The sequence below is a fragment of the Microtus ochrogaster genome, unplaced genomic scaffold, assembly GCF_000317375.1.
Source record: "Microtus ochrogaster isolate Prairie Vole_2 unplaced genomic scaffold, MicOch1.0 UNK39, whole genome shotgun sequence".
NCBI classification, from domain to species: domain Eukaryota; kingdom Metazoa; phylum Chordata; class Mammalia; order Rodentia; family Cricetidae; genus Microtus; species Microtus ochrogaster.
The window spans coordinates 1,791,667-1,815,607 of record NW_004949137.1 but is presented as its reverse complement, the minus strand read 5'-3'; the positions used below and the strand labels follow the sequence as shown (position 1 = coordinate 1,815,607).

Here is a 23,941-nt window from a genome sequence, read left to right as displayed (position 1 = left end):
ATTCAGGCACTGAAATGCTTATAGTTTATGGATTTCTCATAATGCTAAATGCTATATTATCAAAATTCAAAATGACCTTGATCTTATCTTCCATTTTAAATCTTCATATTTGAAAGAATGATAGTTATATTTTTAGTAGCTGTCCCACCAAGAAAATAATAGTGGAGAAAATATAAATTTCCAAGTAAGTTTTATCCTTTAAGTATTTTAAAAATATACTTAATGAGAAATTTCTGCTTAATTGTTTTATCCTTTAAATATATTATAAGATACCCAGTTCTAGGAATATATAATCGTAAGTAATAACAAAGCACAACATATAAAATACATTTGTAAATGAAAAACTAATGTTGATCCATTTTTTCTGTTTATCTTCTTTTAATTGTGATAATTAATTAATCTTGTATTTAATGACAAACATTATGCTTCATTTATTTAAAATTTGAAAATTTTATTAGAATATTTTAAAAGTAATTTTAACTTTTGCAGAAAGAGAGAATATATGAGCAAATAAAACAAGTATTTGTAATATTGAGAAGCTCTTTTATAAATTCTAAAGTATGTCTGCTACATACTCTGCAATAGTTTTCAAAATCAAGTTCCAAATGAATGTTTATTATTAATTGTTATCCCATTAAATTTTGAGAAATAATATAGAATAGACAAAATGGTGTAACTGGTCTAAATATCTGAGCTACACAATCATTTCAAGAAGAGATTGTTTTATAAAAATTTTGTCTAATTTTCTGACCTATTTTTCATTCTCTAAATCACTGGCATATGACCAACTTCAAATCTGTAGGGCAGTAGCTATTAAACTTTTAATTAAACTTCATTAGAATGTTAGTGAGTATCTATGAAGTGTAAGCATTAGGATTATGGAGTTTAGGAAAGCCTAAATGTCAAAGAAGGAAGTTATTCACAAAGAATAAGAAGGATTCTTGAAAGTGTGTATAAAGGATAAGCATCTGTCATTGCAATTCTACTAAGAAAATCATCAGCTCTTTTCCTCAAGATCTCCAGATTTTCCAATATGTGGTATCAAGTCTTTATACCAAAGAGGAAGCCTTCAAATTGTGGACAATAAGGTGAAAATTAAGCTGCTGTAAAAGTTCAAATTCTAAATTTGGCCGAGTGCCTTCTCCTGCCAATGGGACTCTCTCCAACATTTTTAGAAAACTGAGAACTAGACACATTGAATTCATCTACTTTCCAGGCGAGAAATGAACAAGTGAGCATTATTATCCAGGGTTAACATTCCATTACTGAATTATTAAGATAAAAATGCTTGAAATACATATGAACTGCACTCACAACAGATCATGGCATTGCTGGATTAAATACCAAACAGAATTACAATAATCTTTTCTCAGAGTATTTGCAAAGTGTCTTTTCTTCATAAGGTTCAAGAAATACTGGGTCATTTGAAAGAACCTTCCCCTTAGCCACCGTTTTGCACTTGAATTTGCAGTTGACATAGGCCAGCAGGCATGACAACTGCTCCTCACTTGTTGGGTGTGCTGAAGCCATGTAGAACACCTGGATACTACCTAACAACATTACTGTTTATATATTGGTTTTGTTTCTTTTTTTTTTTTTTTTTCCTAGACTGGGTTTTTCTGTAGCTTTGGAGCCTGTCCTGGAACCCACTTTGTAGACCAGGCTGGCCTCAAACTCACAGAGATCCGCCTGCCTCTGCCTCCCAAGTGCTGGGATTAAAGGTGTGCGCCACCACAGCCAGGCCCATTGGTTTTGTTTCTGTTGAAGCAGTTCTGTTTTAACCAGAAGCTTTTTAATACATGCTAGACAAAAGAAAATCAGTGCAGGTAAAAATCATTAAGCAGAGTCCAAAATTTCAAGAAAAAATTGAATTTAATAAAAACTGTGTCAAAGCAATGGGATCCTTAAGGGCCTAGGATTCTACTCCTTACATAAAACTGAGTTTTGATTACTTAAACTGAGAATTTTAGTTGTAACCAAGAAAGAGACAATTTTATACCACTTTAAATTTGTCATTATAAACCTTGATAATAAACTGATGTTTTCCAAGTGGAACTCTATTATTTAGATGGTTTTGTAAACTTAAAAAAATAAGTGAGAATTCTTGACTTTCAAGCTAAAAATAATTTTGTAATCACTGTTTTAATTGCTTTTGTGAAATCTCTGCCAGAAGTAAGCAGTGCAGTGGTGGTGTTTATGATGTATGTGTCTTGATTTATATCTCCCCTATGTCTTTTGGTTCAAGAGAGACTGTCTCCAATGACTCGCACTAGGTCAGTTTGATAAAATTCCCTCCACTTCTTGAAGAGGACGTAGGCAATCTTATGAAAATGCTGTTTACAACCTAGGCAAGTTAGGGCAAGGCAATGTAAAGGAATTCCTTTCCAAATGTCTCCCAGTTTCAAGAGCTGTGTTGGTAATTCCCATGCACTAACTGATCTAATTTAAAACTCCAGAAGGAAGGAGTACACTAGACATTTTATTCTCTAGACCATACGATCTCAGCCTTTTTAATGTCATGACCCTTTAATACAATTCCTCAAGTTGTGGTGACCCCAAACCATAAAATTATTATTATTTTTTTTATTTTTTGAGACAGGGTTACTCCTTAGCTTTTGGTTCCTGTCCTGGAACTAGCTCTTGTAGACCAGGCTGCATAAAATTGTTTTTTATCTGTAATTTGGTATATATATGAATCATAATGGAATCCACAGGTTGAGAAGCACTGCTGTAGATCTTTCTGATAGATATATTAATGAAATACAACTATTGTACTGGATATAGTTTGGAACCCTGTACTTGATGGCAGATAAGTGTACACAAGGTTTTCACGGTTCTAATGTTATTCAATATATTTATAGTTTGCTTGCTTATAGAAAACTTATGACAATGACAATTGTTTTTTGTCTACAGCAATTCAAGTCAAAACCACTATGGATATTCTTATCTAAAAAAAAAAAAAGTGGAGTGTTGTCAGAACATTTTCCAACAATTGACTATTGTGAGGAGAAATCTCATTGCTCATGGGAAAAGTCCAAGAAAACCAGACAAGAGTTTTGCAAACTCTGATTCTTCAGAATACAGAATTGTTCTCTGAATGTATTTTGATGTCTCCACTCTCCTAGTTGTACTATATAGGAGTGAGTTTAGGTTACATTACTCATTACAACTGAGTATTGTTATGTGTTTATATACCTCTACATAAAATACATGTTTGTGCCACATGCACTTTGTCTTCCATGTACAGCTCGTAGCCACATGTGACTTGCCCTTGTAATTGTACACTTTACTCATGTGGATTTTCTTAACTCTAATGATATAAATTGATATTCAGAATAAAGTTGACTATTGCATGAAACTTTTGTCTGCTTTTTTTTATTCTCCATTATCCCTGTCCCCACTGCTGTTAGCAAAATAAACATCCCATGTAGCATAATAATACAAACATTGCATATACAGATTAGGAAAAGTGTATTGAAAACTGATAGAAATGCCAGTCATATGAAGAAATACACATCAGAATAACTTCTGATTTCCAATGAGCAGTTTGAAAGCCAGATGTGCCTTCACAAACACAATTTCTGAATGATTACAAATTCCTGCCCAAATCACTAAATGCAGTAAAGTTAACAGTCACAATAGAAAGAGAAAGATAATTGTTTGATGACAAATATAGATTTAGAGAATTTATTTTCACTGCACTGTAACTACAGAAGATACTACAGGAAATGTGATAATCTGAATATGAGATTTAAACACACCCAGGAGAAAAGAAGAAAATGTTTCAAAAGAGATAGCCAAAGAAAACTAAGAAAACAGCACAGGCATAAGAAAATAACAGATATTAATAAGCATGGCTCAGTAATAATTCTCCAAATTAGCAGTCACAATTTATCAATAAGAAAAGACTAATAGATTCAAAAAACCTTATGAATTTCATTTTTGCCTCCATGAAACATATCTCTATCAACCATAGTAATAATTCTTAAAATTAGAAGCCTCACTTCCTCAATAAGAAAATAGCAAGCCAATAAATAGAATCAAACAACCATATTCATTTAATTTTTTACCTCTAAGAAACGCACACACTTCTATCAAGCATAGATATCATGTAAGGATACAAGTAAGAAAAGATATTCAAATCGAAGAGAACTAAAAACCAAACAGATATAGATACTCAGTTTTGTGACTTTCATCAAAACTAGTTAGAATAGATAGGAAGGACACACCATACTCACCAAAGGGAAAAATTTACCAAGTATATTATAATTCTAAACAATTATTCGTGAAACAGAGGAACATACAATTTCATAAAAGAAACACAGCTATATGTAAAATGACAGATTGAGCCCAAAGAATCAAAGTAGGTGACTTCGATACCATATTATCAACAAGAAGTCATATAAAAAGTTAGTAAAGAATATCTGGAACTAAATTGATCATAATTCAAGTGTATCTAAAAGATAATATATAAAATTCTACCAAAGCATTAAAGAATACATTTTCTTCTCAGAAGCCTATGATATGATTTGCAACATTGAATACACACTAAAGGTCTTACTCTGTATTTTTATTGCTATGAAGAGACGTCATGAACACAACAATTTTATAAAGTAAAATATAATTGAAACTGACTGTAATTAGCAATCACGGCAAACATAAGCAGATATGATGCTCAAGAATAGCTAAGAGTTTTACATACAAAACTGCACACAACAGAAAAAGAGAGAGAGACAAATGATCTGGCTTTGAAGCACCAAAACTCACCTTTAGCAAAACACTTCCTCCAAAAAGTCTACATTAATCCAACAAGGTAACATTTCCCAATCCTTTCTAATAATTCTACTCTATATGTACCTATGGGGGCCATTTTCATTCAAACAACCAAATCATTCAAACCATCAACAAATAAAAGAGATTGGGGTGAGTTTCTGACCCTGCGGCGCAAGCCCGGGACAGGGAACTCAGAAGTTCCTCAACCCTCTATCTTTCTTGGGCTCTCTGCAGGGCCTCTACTCGCTGCATACTGCCTCTTTCTTCCTATCCCACCCAGCTTGCATCCAGAACCCTCCCCACTTCGGCCCCACTGTCCTCTTTCGACACATAACATCACCCAGCCCAGCCTGTCTGGGCACTGGGTCGGAATCCTCAGGACACCCAAGCGGGTGGGAGTTCCTTTGTTTCTATAGCCTGCCTGAACCAAGCAAGGTAGGCACTTTGTTTACGAGCTACCCAACCAGCACAGAGACCTGATCTGGGTGCCAGGTGAGCCAGCATTGGGGAGAGCCATCATTGGGCACGGAGATCTGATCTCGGCACCAGGAGAGCCATCACTAGGGAGAGCCAGCACTGGGAAGGTACATCAGTAGGCAAGGAGACCTGATCTGGTAAAAGAAGATCCATAAGGGAGCATTTGGAAGAAGAGATGGGCAGACGCCAATGCAAGAATTCACCCAACAAGCTGAAAAGCAACATGAAGCCACCAGAAACTAGCGACCTCACAACAGGAGGACATGAACACCTTAATCAAGAAGAAGTAGAAAAGATGGACTTCATGAAAGTGATTGACGCCCTTAAACAGCATGTAAAAAATGCCCTTATAGAAATGGATGAGAAATATACCAGAAAGTTTGAAGAATTGAATAAATCAGTGAATGATACCCTAGAAAACCAAGGAAAAACAATCCAACAGATAACGGAAACAGTTCAAGACTGGAAAACTGAAATGGAGACAAAGAAGAAAACACAAACAGAGGGCCAGCAGGACATGGAAAATTTAAGTAAACAAACAGAGTCTACAACAAATAAAAGAAACACCGAATTAATGTTCTATCTCACTACAAATTGAGGATAATGTGCCTGGCAAGCTATGTTCACTGATATGTCAGTGGTATGAATGTTGTAGAGTTACCTTACCACTTTTAGAGTGAATTTCGTTTCACTTCATGAGCTGGAACCCATACCTCGCACTGTAGCATGATCAAGAACCTGCATATAGATGACTAACAGGACCTAGGAGAAAACCTACTACTATTACGTTGCTAGATGGATGTAATTTTAAACAACACTTAATGAATTATCCCTATATCCATAGATTAGATCATCTCTGACTCCTCACCAGAAAAGCTTCTTCTTGTAAAATATAGCAATTAGCACTGAGATACACAAATGGTAAGTGTACAGTAAATAAAAAATGCAAAGTTCCTCAACCCTAAAGGGGACATCCATATCATACCACTTCATTCAAGGTCCAGGAAACATTGCAAAAGACTGGGAAAAATTCACACATCTAAGGTGGTGGCTTAGTTAAGGTAACTCTGTCTCCTGAACAGGACAGAGTAGATGCACATATGAACAAAGTGACTGTGCCAACATGCACAACATTTACAAGTTCAATACAGAACAAATCCCATCCTAGCTGGGTGATCAGTCCCACCCTAAGCTGAAGACTTATTATCATGAGTAGTTGAATAACACAAGCTATACAATGTATATGAGTGAGGGATGAAAAGGAAAGGAGGGATAGAGAGAAGGTAGTGAGGGAGAAAAGGGATGAAGAGTTTAAGAGGGAACAGAAAATTGGAAAGTAATTTGGAGGTAAATTTGGTAGCAGTTCAGAATAAAAGCATAAATATGATTAAAATATGTATGAAATTCTCAAGGAATTCATAAAAATATAATTTTCAAATAGAAACTAAAATAATGTAAAAATATACTATTTAAGTATAATATAACCAATATATAATAACCAATAAATTAGGAATTAACTTGTATGGAGAATTGACTTTAAAGCTATACTATAACACTGTACATATGGTCAGAATGTGGCCAGTTTCCAACTATGTGGCACTAAGAAAATTATTAATCTTACCCTTTATAAAAATAAAGTATATTTGATTTTATATATTTAAATATATTTTTTCCAGAATTGAATACCAATTTTTTTTTAGAAAATGAGACAAATGGTTCTTTGATTCACTCAAAATAAGAGTTTGACATCCTAATCTGCATGCAACAGAAAGAGAGAATCACTGGGCCTGCCTTTAATTTAATTTAATTTAATTCATTCCTTTAGTTTTGGCGATTAGCATTAAATATATCAAGTTAATATTAAGGCATCCTAGTAGATATTAATACTTCTCTCAAACATATTAAGGAATGGCTATATAAACACTAACTTAGATGAGTTCTAGAATGTAAGGCTGACCAATAGCAATGGCGGGATGTCTGAAACCAATGTCAGAGCAGAGGTTGTTAACAATGAAAAATAAAATAGCACTCTGGAGGCAGATCCAGGCAGATCCAGGAAGAGGTTGAGACCAGATTAGTCTATAGAGTGAGTTGCAGTATAGCAGCCAGGGCTATACAGACAGATCCTAACTTAAAAACAAAACAAACAAAAAACACAAAAACCAAACATGGTTATGCAAGAAAGGAACATACAAATGTAGAAGGCATTTATGTTAGCGTCTTTGTGACATTTTAACTTTTAGAATTATTCTAGGACAAATCATGCATTTACCAACAAATGCCCTTGAGAAAGAAGGTGGGCTTAGATATACATTTATGGATATTTCTATATTTATTCTTAAATTTATTTATAGGGAGTGGAAACTCTAGTTGAAGCCAGCTTTTGCCATAATGAAGTTTTCTTTCTGATTTTTTTTCATGTCTGCTATTTTTAACAGTTTTCTTAGGAAGGGAACCATAGTCCTCCAGTTATATCTCCACTTGTTAAAGGCAAGATTTTGGCTTCACACTGCGCTAACAGAATTGCCAAGTATTGTTTCTGTTTAAAGTGTGTGGGATTAACTGGATGACCTTAACCTGGCATTTACACTCCAACTCAAAAGAACTATTTAAGCTTATTATTATAGCTAAAGTAGTAGGTGATCATAGATATAAAAAGGGAAAAATATGAAACATAAAGTAAAATGTATTGTCTCAATTATGCCATCCAGAATAATCAATTTTCATGTTAACTGTATATTTACTTCATTAAGATACCTGAAGAAATAGTCAGTTAATTGAGGAATTCTATGCTTATAATATCTAGCTACACACTTATGGGGTATAGATTCAACTGAATTATTGTAAAAACATGCCTTGCATTAATAAAAAGTGTCTCTTAAAAATTATAAGTTCATGCTACACATTCAGTTAAGTGTGACCTCTAATGGAATATAAATATTATTATCCCAAACAATAGTAATGTTCTTTGCTTAAAATTGTATCTTCTGAAAATTTTGGAAGGATAACTGCTTCAAAATTAAAACAGTGAAGTACACTCAGTCTCAGTTTCTCTTCTGAGTGATTTCATTTTGAAAGAGGGATGAACATTAATATATGTACTCCAATACAAAAATCTTAGCCTACTTAGAATCCATATTTTTGTATTTTATTTTATTTTTATATTTAGAAAAGAATGATTATAAAGTTTTACTTTACAATTTCATCATATTTAACATAAGACTTTAAAATCATAACTTTTGAAGACTGAAGATTAATATGATGAACCAGGATTTTAGTGCATTTATATTATTAGGTAACTGGAAAAGTATTAACTGAAAGACTAATTGTAAGTTAGTGAGACTACTCATTACCCTGCAGCTAAGACTGGCACCCAAATTTTAAATCCAGGGACCTATATAATGGAAAGAAAGTACCAAATCAATTAAGTTTTTCTTTGAAATTCTATGTCTGTTGTGATATTTTCATGCACCCTGCCCCCTCATGCATACGCAATACATGAAAAGAAATGCAGTTATAAATTTTAAAAACAGTCTTAATAATTAAGTGTAAATTTGTAGTGAATTAAAACAAAATAGTTAATGAAAAAATATATATTCATAAGATGACTTGTCAACAATCCCTTCCCACTTCCTTTTACTGCAAATGAAGATCACCACAGGAAACCACAGATGGACACAGTACAGAGATCAACAGATCACAGAAGCCAGCCTGATAGACACATCAATATAACAGCTGTAACATCTATGTATCAGAGAATATTGCTAAAGAGGGAGCAGAAATATTGTAAGAGTAAGAATACCAGGAAGTCTGCTGTGAAATATCCCCTCCTAGAAATGGTTTCAGAGAAAGAGACAGAGAGAGAGAGAGAGAAAGAGAGAGAGAGAGAGACAGAGACAGAGAGAGAGACAGAGAGAGAGATAGAGAGAGAGACAGAGAGAGAGACAGAGAGACAGAGAGAGATAGAGAGAGACTGAATAATGACAATATAAACAAACTATCTAAAGTGTAAGGAACATAATTTGTGAGTTCCCACTCTAGAATGAAGAAGTACAGACATGTAAGGTTGCTGACTGAAGTAAAATTATTTTCTCCAAGGCATGAACACCATAGTGGCAACTCATTGCAGTGTTATCAGACAAGACCATATACAGAGAATCTGTTAAAAAGGATTCAATAGATGACTAAATAAATATAATCAAAGCAAAAGAATCTATTTTAGAGTGGGTAGGACTTAGGGGAGTCTGTGAGAAGGTGTCAGGAAGGGCTGGAATGAGAAAAGGGGCAAAGAAAAGTGATATAGTTCTACTTTAATTAAAAATTATTAAAACAAAAATAAACTACAATTAAAGTTCTCAAAACCTGTAAGATTCTTTTTTTTTTGATATCTAGTATCTTTAATGTCAACTAATCAAACAAGTGTCACATAGACTTTTGTGGTTATCTGTCTTTATTTAGCATGGTATGTTTTTTCAAAGAAAAAGTTACAGGTACTCAGGAACTGACAATATCAACCCCAAGTTCCAGCTCAACTTAATTCTTTATGTATTTGTCAAATTTTTCAGCCTTCAACTCCTTTTACAGTACATTTAATGATATCACTCATTGAGTCATTATGTTAAATGAATGTTCACAATCTACTTAGTTATATCAGCTGTCATTAATATTCCCTGAGTTCTTTTGTGCTCACAGTATACCAGTAATGTTATGGGTTTTCATGGTACCATCAATTTATCACATAATACAATCATTTATAAAAATGAAGTTAGCAATTATGCCCAATTGTCTCATTAAAAATCAGAAAAAAACAAGACTGTATATTGGCCTATATCAAAAAGTATGCTTTGTTGTTCACATTTCAAAGTCACAAAAATGTATTTTGCATTCAAGGAAGTACACTATGATTATTAAAATATTTACAAGGCTAAAACATCTTGGCACAATAATAAAAATTCCCATAAAAGGCTATTTTCTAATTCTTCCTCTTTTCTCCTCCATGTTTCTCTTTTTTTCTCTCTGGTTTCCTTTTTATGTGCTCCTTACTCTGATATAATTGATATTATTAATTAATATTAGAGAAAAGCACTGAAAAATATATGGTCCTTTATATATGAGAAATGAAAAGAGGAAAGTCAAATAAAAGAGAAATCTAAGAGACCTCATTAGACAACCTAAAAAGGGATCACAAGCATTTTGAATTGTGTGTGGTCATCTGCACCCTTTTTCCTAACACACAGGACACTGATGCAGACAGATATCTGTGAGATTAAATCCAGCCACCTGATTCACTTCTCTATTTAGCAAAATCCAGGCTATTCAACTTTTCATAGTGAGACCATCACAGAAACAAAGAGAATGAAGTGGAGGATGAAAGAGGAGGAAAGGGTTGGGAAAGTGGAGGAGAAAATGAGACAGAGAAAGAAAAAGAGGGACAGTGAAAGATAAAAAGATTGAGTAAATGGAACCATCAGTGTTTTGTATAACTAACAACACAGTAAATTTTAACTGCCCCACATATGTAGTTATGCATAGCTTGAAAGATAACATGTTTTGTTTCTGCTTTGCTCAACTTAGAGCATGATGCTAGAGTTGCTTATTCCAATTACTCACGGAATTCTTTGATTCGTATTTATGTTTTTCTAATATTTAAGATAATAAGCTTATTGATTAAGCTAATATTATATTATTAGTATGATAATTAATATTAACCTCTCTCTTTTAATAGCATCGTATGACTTGTCTGAATATGTTTTACTTCCATTAATCCTTTGACAATCAAAAGATCTTTTCTGTTATTATAGAAGAAGAAAGAAAATATTATGAGAAAACTTATCCAGTAACCACAGATAATAAATAAATAGCAGAAACATATCTAAAGTCCAAGGTATGCTGTAGAAGAATCAGCTTTTTTAAAAAGTTCAAAAAACAGCAGAAAGTGGGACATCTAGAAAGATTAGGATATGCCCTTCCCAGATCTCAGCCAGAAGTCAGTGATTATGGTAAATTTTTCAGAGCCCCAAACAACACAACCAGCTTCATCTCCTTTTAAAAATGTATTTTATTTATTTTTTTGGATAATTCTGGTAGCAACCAAGAGGAAGTGAACAGACATTCTCAGTGGAGCTTGCTTAAATTAGATTTGTTATTATCATATTTTTACCCTGTCACTATAAATCATAATATTTCTATCATCTGGTTAAGTGCATATTAAAATGTCATGGGATGGCAACACATTAGTGGGCCAAAAATTAAAAGAATGTTTCTTTTTCCCAAGAGAATTTTTTAGCTTTCCACTCTCTTCTTTCTGAATACATGTGATTGACATTTTAAAGTAGCTATATTTTTTTAGCCTCAAAATCAATAGCCATTGTCAACTAAAGAAATCATAAGAGTTATGACAGCCCAAGAAAATAAGATGGCCAGGGAAAACTATATTTTAATGAGTGCTTGCTGGTGAATATGCTTGGGGATTGGCTATCAAATTATTTCAGTTTCAAATACCATATCTTCTCAAATATCTTTTAATGTTTTCTAGATTTTTTAATGGTGTACCGATGTTTATGTATTCATCGATTATCCTGAGATACAGAGGCTAGGGAAGGTCATTTGCTAGAGAATCCGCTACTCATCTTGTCATGTTGAACAACCTAAGTGCTTGGGGGAAATTGAAAAGGCCACCATTTTTTTTTTATTGTTTCCAAGTGGCTGCTATTTGTGCCAAGAAGTAAAAACAAGCAAGAAGCAGGAGGAAAGTTTTCATTTAATTTATTAAGGAGAAGATAGCACTTTCAATTGTTCTGGTTTAAGCAAAACAGAGTAAGATCTGATTAAGTTTCCTTTGAATAATGCAGCATGTTCTTCTGGATGTTGTACATCAAGTACCAAGATATCTTAGGAGGACTCAGCCATTTACTGCTCATAGGACAATTGATTAGATTTTTTTTCATAAGTTTGATCTGTGGAGAATTCTGCCACAAAGGATACTATTGTTAAAGTATCAGAGAGTGACATAAATCTGTGATGTATTTTCTTATTAGAAAATGGACAAAAGCTTGTGAAATGTTCTTATTTTTTAAAATACCTGTTTTTATTTCTTTTTTTTTTTTATTGAGAAAGGGAAAAAAAGTATCCGCCTCCTCCCAGCCTCCCATTTCCCTCCCCCTCCTCCCACCCTTCTCCCCCTCTGCCTCACTCCTCTCCCCCTCCCTCTCCAGTCCAGAGAGAAGTCAGAGTTCCCTGCCCTGTGGAAAGTCCAAGGTCCAACCCCCTCCATCCATGTCTAGGAAGGTGAACATCCAAACTGGCTAGGCTCCCACAAAGCCAGCACATTAAGTAGGGTCAAAACCCCGTGATATTGTCCTTGGCTTCTCATCAGCCCTCATTGTTCGCCATGTTCAGAGAGTGCGGTTTTATCCCATGCTTTTTCAGTCACAGTACAGGTGGCCTTGGTGAGCTCCCAATAGATCAGCACCATTGTCTCGGTGGGTGGGTGCACCCCTCGTGGTCCTGACTTCCTTTCTCATCTTCTCCCTCCTTCCGCTCCTCATTGGACCTTGGGAGCTCAGTCCAGTGCTCCAGTGTGGGTCTCTGTCTCTATCTCCATCCATCACCAGATGAAGGTTCTATGGTGATATGCAAGATATTGGTCAGTATTGCTATAGGATAGGGTCATTTTAGGTTCCCTATCCTCAGCTGCCCAAGGGACTAACTGGGAACATCACCTTGGGCTCCTGGGAGCCACTCTAGGGTCAAGTTTCTTGCCAATCCCAAGGTGGCTCTCTTAACTAAGAATTGTGCTTCCGTGCTTGCCTATCCAGCCTTCCTTTATCCCAATCCTCCCATTTCCCCAAGTTCCCCCCATCCTCCCCTTCTCACTTTTCTCTCCCCATGTCCCCTTACACCCATCCCACCCCACCCCCAAGATCCCAATTTTCTCCCCGGCAATTTTGTCTACTTCCCATAGCCAAGAGGATAACAAGAGGAGGCTGAAACTTTTTTATTTCTTTTTCTCAATAAAATAAAAAAAAGTGAAAAAAAAAAGAAATTGAAACAGAACTTCCAGATTCCTGCTTCATGAAATAACTGCCAGAAATTTTCCAGGACACAGAAGAAAGCAACTGATTAACTTTGCCATTACATCAGAAAGCAGATCTTCAGATTTCTTGTTTCATGGGAAAATGGCCAGATACTATGGGCCTGTAGGCTGAAAATGGATGCCCTAATGTTACAAAAGGGCTTTGGGTGACTATCCAAGCAGCAAGATGTCTCTGTTAATTCTAGAGTTTTGTAGGTTGTTTGCAATGTACTTCCTGTTACCTTAGGTAATATTATACCCTTCTGGGATCATTGACGGTTTTGAAAAATAGTTATAGTTTTCCTTAGTTATAATAAAAGAAAAAGTAAATTTAAATATTGTAACTAATTTTTTTTGATAACTGTTTGTATTATGTAATCTTTCTATGTAAAAGTTAAAATCTTCCTTTCTATTTACACAGAAAAAAAGGGGATGAAGTAGGATTCCCCTCTATATGCTGTGAATTCCATGGGTTAATAAAGAAACTGTATTGGACTTCTTGTGCTCTAGAAAATTTTACAGTTAATAGCCTTTAAGCAACCCACCCATGTGGGCATGGCCTTTTAAGTTATAAATGCTGATATAAAGCATGCATTCCTTCTCTCTTCCTGTTACTGGATTCGGTTCCTGTTCCCCGATCATGCAGAGGATTGTGATCTGTGAGTCTATCCCTAAATAAATAACCCTTTATTATACTCAATTCTGAGCTATTGTGGGAATTCGTTTCAGCAGCCATCTTTGTCTGGTGCCCCATGTGGATCCAAACTCCTTACCTACCTGGAATACTAGTCTAAAAGGCCCAAATGGTCCACAGCCCAGAATGTCCCCCATCCCTAACTGCTTGGCTTGCTTTCACCTACTAAGCAGGATTTTGTTAAACCCCTACCACATTGGATGTGCTACAACTTGGAAATTACCCAAACTTCCACACATCCCCCACCTCACTGCCACAATCGCTGATATACTGTGATTTTTATGGCTTCTGGTTTGTGCTCCCTGCTCTTGAATTCTGTGCTCCTTTCTACATGCATGAAATTGATTTAATCACTTTTGATTTGTCAAGAAAAGCATATTTGTCAGTCTGCACATGATCCAAATAATGTTCAAGAATGAGATGTTATCTTTAAAGGAAAAATTTCAGACCTTGGAATCACATGTACAGAATGAGGACCAGAGGCTAGGTGCCTCAATGAAATCATTAGAAACATATACAAGCCAGTAGATCCTGGCTTTATAAAAGACAGTAGTAAAAAGATTTGGAACAATTGAGAAAATTATTGGAGCTGATAAACAGGGAAAGAAAGTTCAAAACATGATTTAAGATCACCAAAACCTGTCAGAGATGACTTACCCATAATTTTATCTTCCTACCCTGTAGTATACTCTGACAAAGCATCAGGGTCTAAATGCTCAAAAGGGTCAAAAGTAGGTAGATGAATACCTATAGGAATGGATGATCTAAAAGAAATTAAGCAAGTAGTTGTAACTGGTGGCTTACATTATGCATTTGTTAGGAAGATGGTAACGACATTAAGGCCACCCCTTATGATTGGCTTCAGTTAGTTTCAGTAGTCCTGGATGATGGGCTCCAACTGATGTGCAAATGTTACTTCAGAGAAGAGGCAAAAATTTTAGAACAACAGGGAAAGGAAAAGGACTTGATACTTCCCAAGATCAAATTCTTGGAGAGTACACTTATGCTGACCCACAGGCTCAAGGTTTTTACAATCTTGTCCTTATGCCACAAAGCAGCCTTAAATTGGGACATAATTTAAGGACTAAGAAAACAAATTGAATCACATACCAGGATTAAATAGGGCCAGAGAGAATCCTTTAGTGACTTTTTACAAAGATGACCAAGGCTGTACAAAGAGGAGTAACAGACCCAAATGCTAGACAAGTAGCTATTGAATCACTGGCTTTTGAAAATGCCAACTTAGAATGCAAAAGGATACTTGGGAACTTTAAAGTTTAGATCTGCACCAATGAATGAATGAATCCTGCACACAATGAGCATTGAGACACTTGATTATAATACTGAATCTTGGGTAGGAGAAACAATTTCTAAATGTATGAGGAGACATCCAAATGCCAAATGTTTTATTTATGGCAGAATAAGACATCCGAGAAGGGATTGTAGACAAGGAATTCCTAAATAATGTATCCTCTGGGAAAGACAAAAATAAAAGATATCAACCTTCTGGATTATGTAGAAGGTGTGACAAAGGCAGACATTGAAATAATGAATACAGATTAACAAAAGACATATAAGGCAAGCTGATACCATCAGGAAACTCCAAGGTCACAGGCCTTCATTCAAAAATGGTTTAGCCATTCCCAGTCACTGTGGAAGACATGTTTCACCAGAAAAATCAAAAAACCCACAGCCTTCTGAAAAAAACCATACTGTTCAGGATGATGGTATAAACATGGAGGATGAATCAAAAATTCCAATAGTAAATAGGAAATGTATATTTTGGGAAACTTCTATAAATGATCAAAGGCCAAAGCTAAAGGTGTGAATCAATAGCATTGTAATTGTGGATTTGATAGACACAGATGTGGACATGAGTATCATTACTGCAGAATCTTGTCATCCAATTTGACTTCTTTAAGTGAAACAAAGGATGAAATGGGTTACCATAGGGTCTAAAGGACAGAGAGGAAGGCTGTGTCCATATGTGATTAATATTGCAGTGAATTTATGAGTTCGTGACCTGCTGCAGAATAGGAATAATCAGAATAACATCCCTGAATGTTAATTCAGAAACTCATATTTCTGAGAAGGATAATATAAGCTACTATAAACAAAGGTTACCAATCATTCAGGCTGTATAAAAATACAAATCAACTAGCAAACCATTACAAGTACCAACGGCCCTATCTTTAAACTGGTTAACTGAAAAACTAATAAGGGTTAAAAAATTGCCTTTAACAGAAGACAAACTGCAGGCTTTAGAACAGCTGTTACAGGAGCAACATACACCTGATCCCATATGGGTCTGCCAGGTCCTCTAGCACAAAGTAATGCAGAAATTGATTGATTGGTTGGATATGTGTTGAAGGCCTCAGAATTTTATAAGAAACATCATGTCAGTAGCAAAGATTTAAAGAAAGAGTTTTTTTTTTTTTATTACATGAACACAAGCTAAGGAGATAATAAAGGGATGTCCTACTTGCTCTTTACATAACCAAACACTGCTACTTGCAGAGACTAACCCAAAGGGTACTCAAAGGAATGAAATCTGGCAGATGGATGTGTTCTACTTTGCAAATTTTCAAAAACTAAAATATATACTCCACACCATTGATACTTATTCAGGTTTTCAATGAACAACTGCTTTGAGCTCAGGAAAGGCTGATTCAGTAATCACTCATTTATTAGAAGTTACTGCCATAATGAGTATACATGCATATAAAATAGAAAGATAATCTTCCAGCACATGTCTCTAGGAAAATGAAACAGACTTTTGCTTGTTGTGGCTAGCTCAGTTTGGGAAATAACCAGGCCAACATAAAGAAAATCAATTATATTTTTAATTGTTATAAGGGGCAACTCATGCCACAAGAATGGGAAGTCTGAGTTCCTTTGTGTCTGGTGAGAATCGCCCAAAGACAGAGTGCATATCTGGTCCATCCCAGTTTTTCTTCCTGGGCTCCAGGTAGCCACACCTTAACTAGGTGTGATTGGTTAACAGAGCTTCCCCATCATCTTCCCCTTTTGTCTAAACAAGATTGATCCAAACCCAATAAAACTATATGCAATAGGAACAGACACCAAATATAAAATTACAAACAATATAAACAATATTAAGCAAGGAATATATAACAAAAGTTTTATTAAACATTCTGTTTTAAGGAGTCTAAATCTTGCGTTGAAATTAAGCTTGGTTAAATCATGAGAAAGATAACTACAACTACCTAATCTTCAATCCCATTGAAGATCTGAGAAGGTCTTCAATATTACTTGAGTAATATTGAGGTAACAATATTACCTGAGTATGCAGGAAGTCCAATCAAGCAACTTCTAAAATGTGCAACAAATGTCAGAGACAACTGGCTACCTGGGCAATCACCCAAAGTCTCATTTAAATGTTGAAACAACCAACTTTGGAAAAGGCCTAAAATGATTAACAGACCATTTTTAAAAGAAACTTTTAAAAAACTATCTTACCCTTTCTTGGTATGATATAACAGTCCTATTTTATCCATTTATGGATACTATGTATCTTTGTCAGTAGTTGAGGCATGGGCATTTCTTTGCTCAAAGGCCAATTCTGCCAAGAAGAAAACAAGCTCCAGGTGGAGTGTCTTTAGTGCTGAACATTTTTTCAGGAAAAGATTGGTGCTGCCAGGAGTAATTTTGTCTCACTTCAAAAGAACCCTAAATTATTTAAATACCATATTCTGCATTTCTTTGAAGAGGTTGAAGATTATCTATCTATGCAGAATATAATGTCTATGTATCTAAAGAACCTGATTAGTCTAACTATAAGTATGACAAACATAGATGACTGTTGATCTATAATTCTTAATACCTATATAACTTAAAAACTAAGATAATAAACAACTGTGCAATAAATGAGGACAATGACCTCCAAATGTAAATAATGTATAAATATCTTGATCAGAGGTAGAAATGTATACTGCAATACTATAAATATATATCAATATATAAAAATATTTTAAGCAGAGGTAGAAGCATGCATGCACACAATATTCAATATTATTTAACTTTGTATCAATACACAAGAATCTATACCAATGTAATTGTTTACAAATAATAACTCACAAACCAGTCTATTATCCCATTATTCATTTTTTTTGCAAAAAGATCCCTGAGCTTATAGAATTTCCCCCAATCCTCAACAAAATACCAATTATAATCAACACCTAAATGGTGTCCCTAACCCTGAGGACAAACTTTCCTCATCATCTTCTAGAGTTACTTCCAGTTGTCATGGGGGTGTCATTGTTTCTATGGGATCCTGTGAGAGTAAAATGATGATTAAGTTTTAAGATTAATGTCTGGTAAGATTGCAAACAGTCTCTGAGTATTTCATGGAGGTCTGGCCAGAACGTTGTAAAAATGTGCACCATTTCAGCTAACCAAGTTGGAAACATCTTGTGTAGCTGGTACCCAATACAGGTCTTATTTTAGTGTTATCAGTATCATGACATCATATCAATCAGTTGGAGTTGTTGTTGTGGGGCCCCATCTTCTTCCTGGAAACTTTAAAGATTACTTTAGAAAAATTCATTGTTCATTGTGGAAACAAGCATTATTTATATAGATATATTCAGACATATATATTCAATAAAGGGTATGATAAAGACAAAAATAGATATGAAAAAAGGTAAGGTTTTCTAAATTCTTTTTTTTTTATTTTCTGTCCCATATCATGGCTTCTGACATGAGACAGAAACTCTGGGTTTTTCTCTTAGCAACAGGCTTGGAATTAGAGAAGGATTGAACCAGTGTCCAACTTCAAAACCAGCTCTATATATTTAAAAATATCTTCCCGCTCTTCAGGTAGCCACACCTTAACTAGGCATGATTCATTAACAGAGCTTCCCCGATCATTTGCTTATTATAATATAAAGCATATTGCAGGTATACCAAGCAATTCTACAGGTCAGACAGTTATAAAAAGATGTAATTGAACTATAAAGGATATGCTAAACAAACAGGAAGGGATGGAGAATATCCCCAGAAATAGAATGTTTAATAAAACTCCAAATAGGAACCTCAGAAAAACCCTACCCAATACTCAGAGACTATTTGCAGTTATACCAACAGTAATCTTGAAAATTAACCATTATTTTATTTTCACAGGATCCCATAGAAAGTATGGAAAGGAAACCCCTATGACATTTTTTAGAAGTATTTTTAGAAGACAACATGCCCTCTTCAAACAAAATTTTCCTCAGGGTTAGGGGCATAACTTAGGGTTTGATTATAACTGGTATGGGGTTGAGGATTGGAGGCAATTATTTTGAAAAAAAGGAAATTGGATGGGCTAATAGATTAGCATGAGCTTACTCACACTATTAATAAAACTGAGTAATAAAGTAAATACTTGTGAGTTATTATTTATAAGCAATTTAAATTCTTATAGATTTTTGTATATTAGTACAAATTAAATTAAATTGAATATTTTCCTATTTTGGTATATAATATTTGCATACCTGGGCAAAGTTACTTTTTCATATTGTATGCATGCATGCTTCTATCTCAGCTTAAGACATTTTGTACATTGATACAATTTTCAGATGCATTTATCATATTGCAATATACATTTTTACCTCTGATTAAGATGCTTACACATTGTTTACATTTTGAGGTCATTGCCTTCATTTACTGAACAGTTGTTTGAAGATTGTTTAATATTCTAATATGAAATCTTTGTCTTTAAGTTATTTAGGTAATTAGAATTATAGGTTAATAGTTATCTATGTTTGTCATACTTATAGTTAGACTAATCATGTTATTTAGACATAGAGATTGTATTCTGCATAGATAGGTAATCTTCAACCACTTCAAAGAGCTGTAGAATATGGCATTTCAATAACTTAAGGCTCTGTCGACATGAAACATGATTGTTCCTGGCAACACCAGTCTATCCCCAAGAGAATGTTGAGCACTGAAGACACTCTACTTGAAACTTGTTTTCTTCTTGGCAAAACTGGCCTTTGGGCAAGGAACTTGCCATGCATTGACCACTGACAAAATGCATGATGTCCAGACAGGACAAGCAGGATAAAAAAAAAAAAAGACTGCCAAATCTTGCCAAGACAGGAAAAGATGGTTTTGAAAAGTTTCCTGCCTCTGAAATGATCTGTCAGTTTCTCTAGGCTTTAGCTAAAGTTTGTTGTTTCAACATTGCAAATGAGACTTTGGGTGATTGCCCAGATAGCCAGTTGTCTCAGTCATTTGTTGAACATTTTATAAGTGACTTGCGTGCACTTTCTGTTTACACAAGTAATATTATTTCTCTTCTTGGGTCTTTGATGGGTTAAAGACTAGATAGTTGTAGTTACTTTACTCTCATGACTTGGTCCAGCTGTTTATAATACAAGACTTAAACTACTTAGGATAGGATTGAAACATTTATCACACCTTTCTTGCTTGATATTGTTTATGCTGGTTGTAATTCCAATTTTTATAGCTGATATTTGTACTCATTGTATATAATTTTGTATTAGGCTTAAAAAAATCTCTTATTTAAAAAGAGAAAGGTGCTATAGGAAATCCTACAGACAGTAGCCTTTAAGTCACATGGGTATGGCCTCTTATACTATAAATACCAATGTAAATCACTCATGCCTCTTTTTTCTACCTGCTGGATTTGGTTTCTGTTCCTGTTCATGAAGATGATTGTGATTTGTGAATCTACCCCTACATAAATCACCATTTATTTTACTCAATTCTGAGCTAGTGTGAGGTTTCTTTGTAGTGTCCATCTTCACTATTGTGATACAAAATAGAGTAAGGTGTGAATTCTAAGCAAATAGAGGAGGAGACAAGGTGGAGTCAGAGAGACACCATGTAGCTTCTACAAGAGAGGGACATTGTACACTGGACGGAACCTTACTTATAGGCCAAATTTTAATAATAATAAACAGATTAATAGCAATGGGTTAATTTAAAATATTACAGCTAGCCAATAAGAAGCATGAGCTAATAGGGCAAGCAATAATTTAATTAATACAGTTTCTGTGTGATTATTCTGGGTCTGGGTAACTAGGAAAAGAATGATCAGCCTCTGACTGCAAGGTACTGCTTTTGTTTCCACAGAAATTGAGAATTTGTGGATTTCTTCCAGGCTGATGTGTTTTGATAGAACAACCCCCCCCCAAAAAAAAGGTATCCATAAACCCTAAAATAGTTTGTCTAAAAAACAGCAGAAAGCAGTTTGGAAAATACCAAGCCCAAATTCCCAAAATGATTATTCATAAATTGTTGTTTTCATTTAGTTGATTTTAAATGGATAAGGTTCATAGTCAATCTGAAATAAAAAAGGGATATGATACAGAAGTGAGTACTTTACATTGGTATGGACTTAGGTTTATTGGTAAAAATTTAAGGTCAATTTTGTTATATGTATATTTCTACTCTTGTTTAATGTATTATGTTTATACAATTCATTTAATATGTAATGCATAATTAAAATTATAGATTAATAGATGGTTATTTGAAATAGCCACATTTGCAGTAATGTTAGTTAGGTTTTCTAGATATATTACAGTTAGATATGAAATCTTCAAAACTTGAAAGACCTACAGACTATAGAATTTAAAATGTTTCAAGAACTTAGACATGTCTCAATAGTGAGATATGTTTGTCTGCTTCTGGCAGCACCAATTACTTTAGAGAAGTTAATGGGGTTTGAAGAAGTACATTATTGAATTTGCCTTCAATGTGACAAGCTAGACATTTGGGAAATAAATTGCTTTTGCTTGGACTGCTCTTTGGTATGCTGTATAAACTGTGCACATAGGAGCCACAGAAAAATGACTACTAAACTTGCCAAAAGTAGGTGAGACAGACCTTCAGGGTTTATGAATGTGTCTTCCAGACATTCTGCAGGACACAAAAGAAAGTAACTGACAAAAAATATGGGCAAAGTTGTCTTTCAAATTTTCTGCCTCATTTAAAAGACTGCCTAATTCTATGGGCCTGTGGGCAGAAGATGGATGCCTCAATGTTACAGATGAACTTTGGGTGACTGTCCAGGCAGCAAGATGACGCTCAATTCTAGAGTTTTGGAAGTCGCTTATAATACATTTCCTGTTTCAATAGGTAATATTATATTCTTCTGGGATATTTGATACAGAGTTGAAGACAGATTTTACAGTTTTCCTTAATTGTGATAAAAGATAAATTAGACATGAAACTTTCCATATAGAAACAGAATAAATAGTGTAAGTGTAATTTTCACTTGATATCTGTTTTGTTGTATGTAATATTAATATGTTAAATTAAGACATTCCTTTTTATTTAGATAGAAAAAAAGGAGATTATGTGGAATATTCCTTTATATGCTGCCAATATGTTTCATTACCATTGGTTAATAAAGGTTTTGCCTATGGTAGGGCAGAATAAAGCCAGTTGGGAAATCTGAACAAAGATATGTATAGAGAGTAGGCAGAATCAGGGAAACACCGTAAAATTGCTGAAGGCAAAAAATGCCAGAACTTTACTGCTAAGTTACAGCCTCATGGAAATATACAGGTTAATTGAAATGGTGTAATTTAATATGTAAGAGTTAGCTAGGAACATGCCTAATCTATTGGCGGTAATTAAAGTAGTTTCTGTGTGATCATTCTTGTCTGAGTGGCTAGGAAATGAATGCATAGACTCTGTTTGCATAGTAGATTATAGTCTAAGATCAATGATCTCATTTGCCCTGGAATTGGCCAGGTTTCTAGTACACCACATGATTTCCCTTCTGTTGAATATGCTCTAAATTCAGTGTCACTGCCATTGATTATTCCCAACATGTTAGTACTACTTGTTGCACCCTTATGGATATCCTGTTATTGCTATGATTTATATTGTTACAGTTGGTAGAACTATTAATTACTTTCATGCTTTGGCAGATTGCAATGTATTTTCTGAAAGCATGAGAACTACACTTGAGGAAGGGACATTCTTGCTTAGAACTGGCTCAAATAATGCAAACTCTGTGTTCTAAGTGTTTGGTGTCTTCAGCAACACTGGTTTTTACTTCAGCCTTTGAAAGACAACCAAGACCTGCTTCAATAATTTATATTGTTTTGGAAGTCACTTGAACTACCCCAACTTAGCCATTTAATGTGTGATTTTTTATGATTGGTACTGGGATTTCAATTATTTTCTGATACCTCTTTCAAGCTTTGCTTTTAAAATGCAGGACTAATGTATCTATGAATGTGCAGAGTCACAGGACTTGCATAGGCTGAATTCAGATGAGGTCCTTTCAGTGAGGTGAAGAGTGGTCATAATCCCTAACCAAAAAGCTAATTCCAATTGGCATCAGCTTGCAAGGGAAAAATTTATTTTCTTCCATGGACTATCACTATGCATATTAACAACATTCAAATGTAAAACCCACCTGTATATAGCCAACACAAAATGAAATCAGTGACAATTTTGTAGACCATTTCTATCATATAAATTTGCCTAATATTTTTTCTCTTTATTTTTTCTTTTATTTTTTGATCATATTTATAATCCACATGTATGTTATGGTTTTTGATTCTTTGATTTTTGTGGAGTGTGTATATGTGCCTGTATATGTGTGTATGGATAGGTTTTTTACTTTAAATTTACATTTTTTGTTTGTTTATTTGCATGTGTGTTTTCCAAAGAAAAAAAAGAATAAATGGGGTTGGATAGGTGGTAAGTGGGCAGGATCTAATTTCTAGAAACCTAGAAAGAGATGAATACAGTCATAGCTCTAACTACCCACACAAAGAAAACAGAGAAAGCTCACATTAAAGACTTATCCGAACACCAAAAGCTCTAGGAAAAAAGAAGAAGCAGACTCACTCAGAAGGAATAGAAGAGTGGAAATCATCGAACTGAGGGTTGAAATCAACAAAATATAAACACAGAAAACAATTCAAAGAATC

The 23,941-nt window shown here is 34.5% G+C and overlaps 1 pseudogene; it reads right to left on the bottom strand.

The window, feature by feature from the left end:
- Positions 1-915: 915 nt before the first annotated feature.
- Positions 916-1,530, bottom strand: LOC101999572 (annotated as a pseudogene).
- Positions 1,531-23,941: the final 22,411 nt, after the last annotated feature.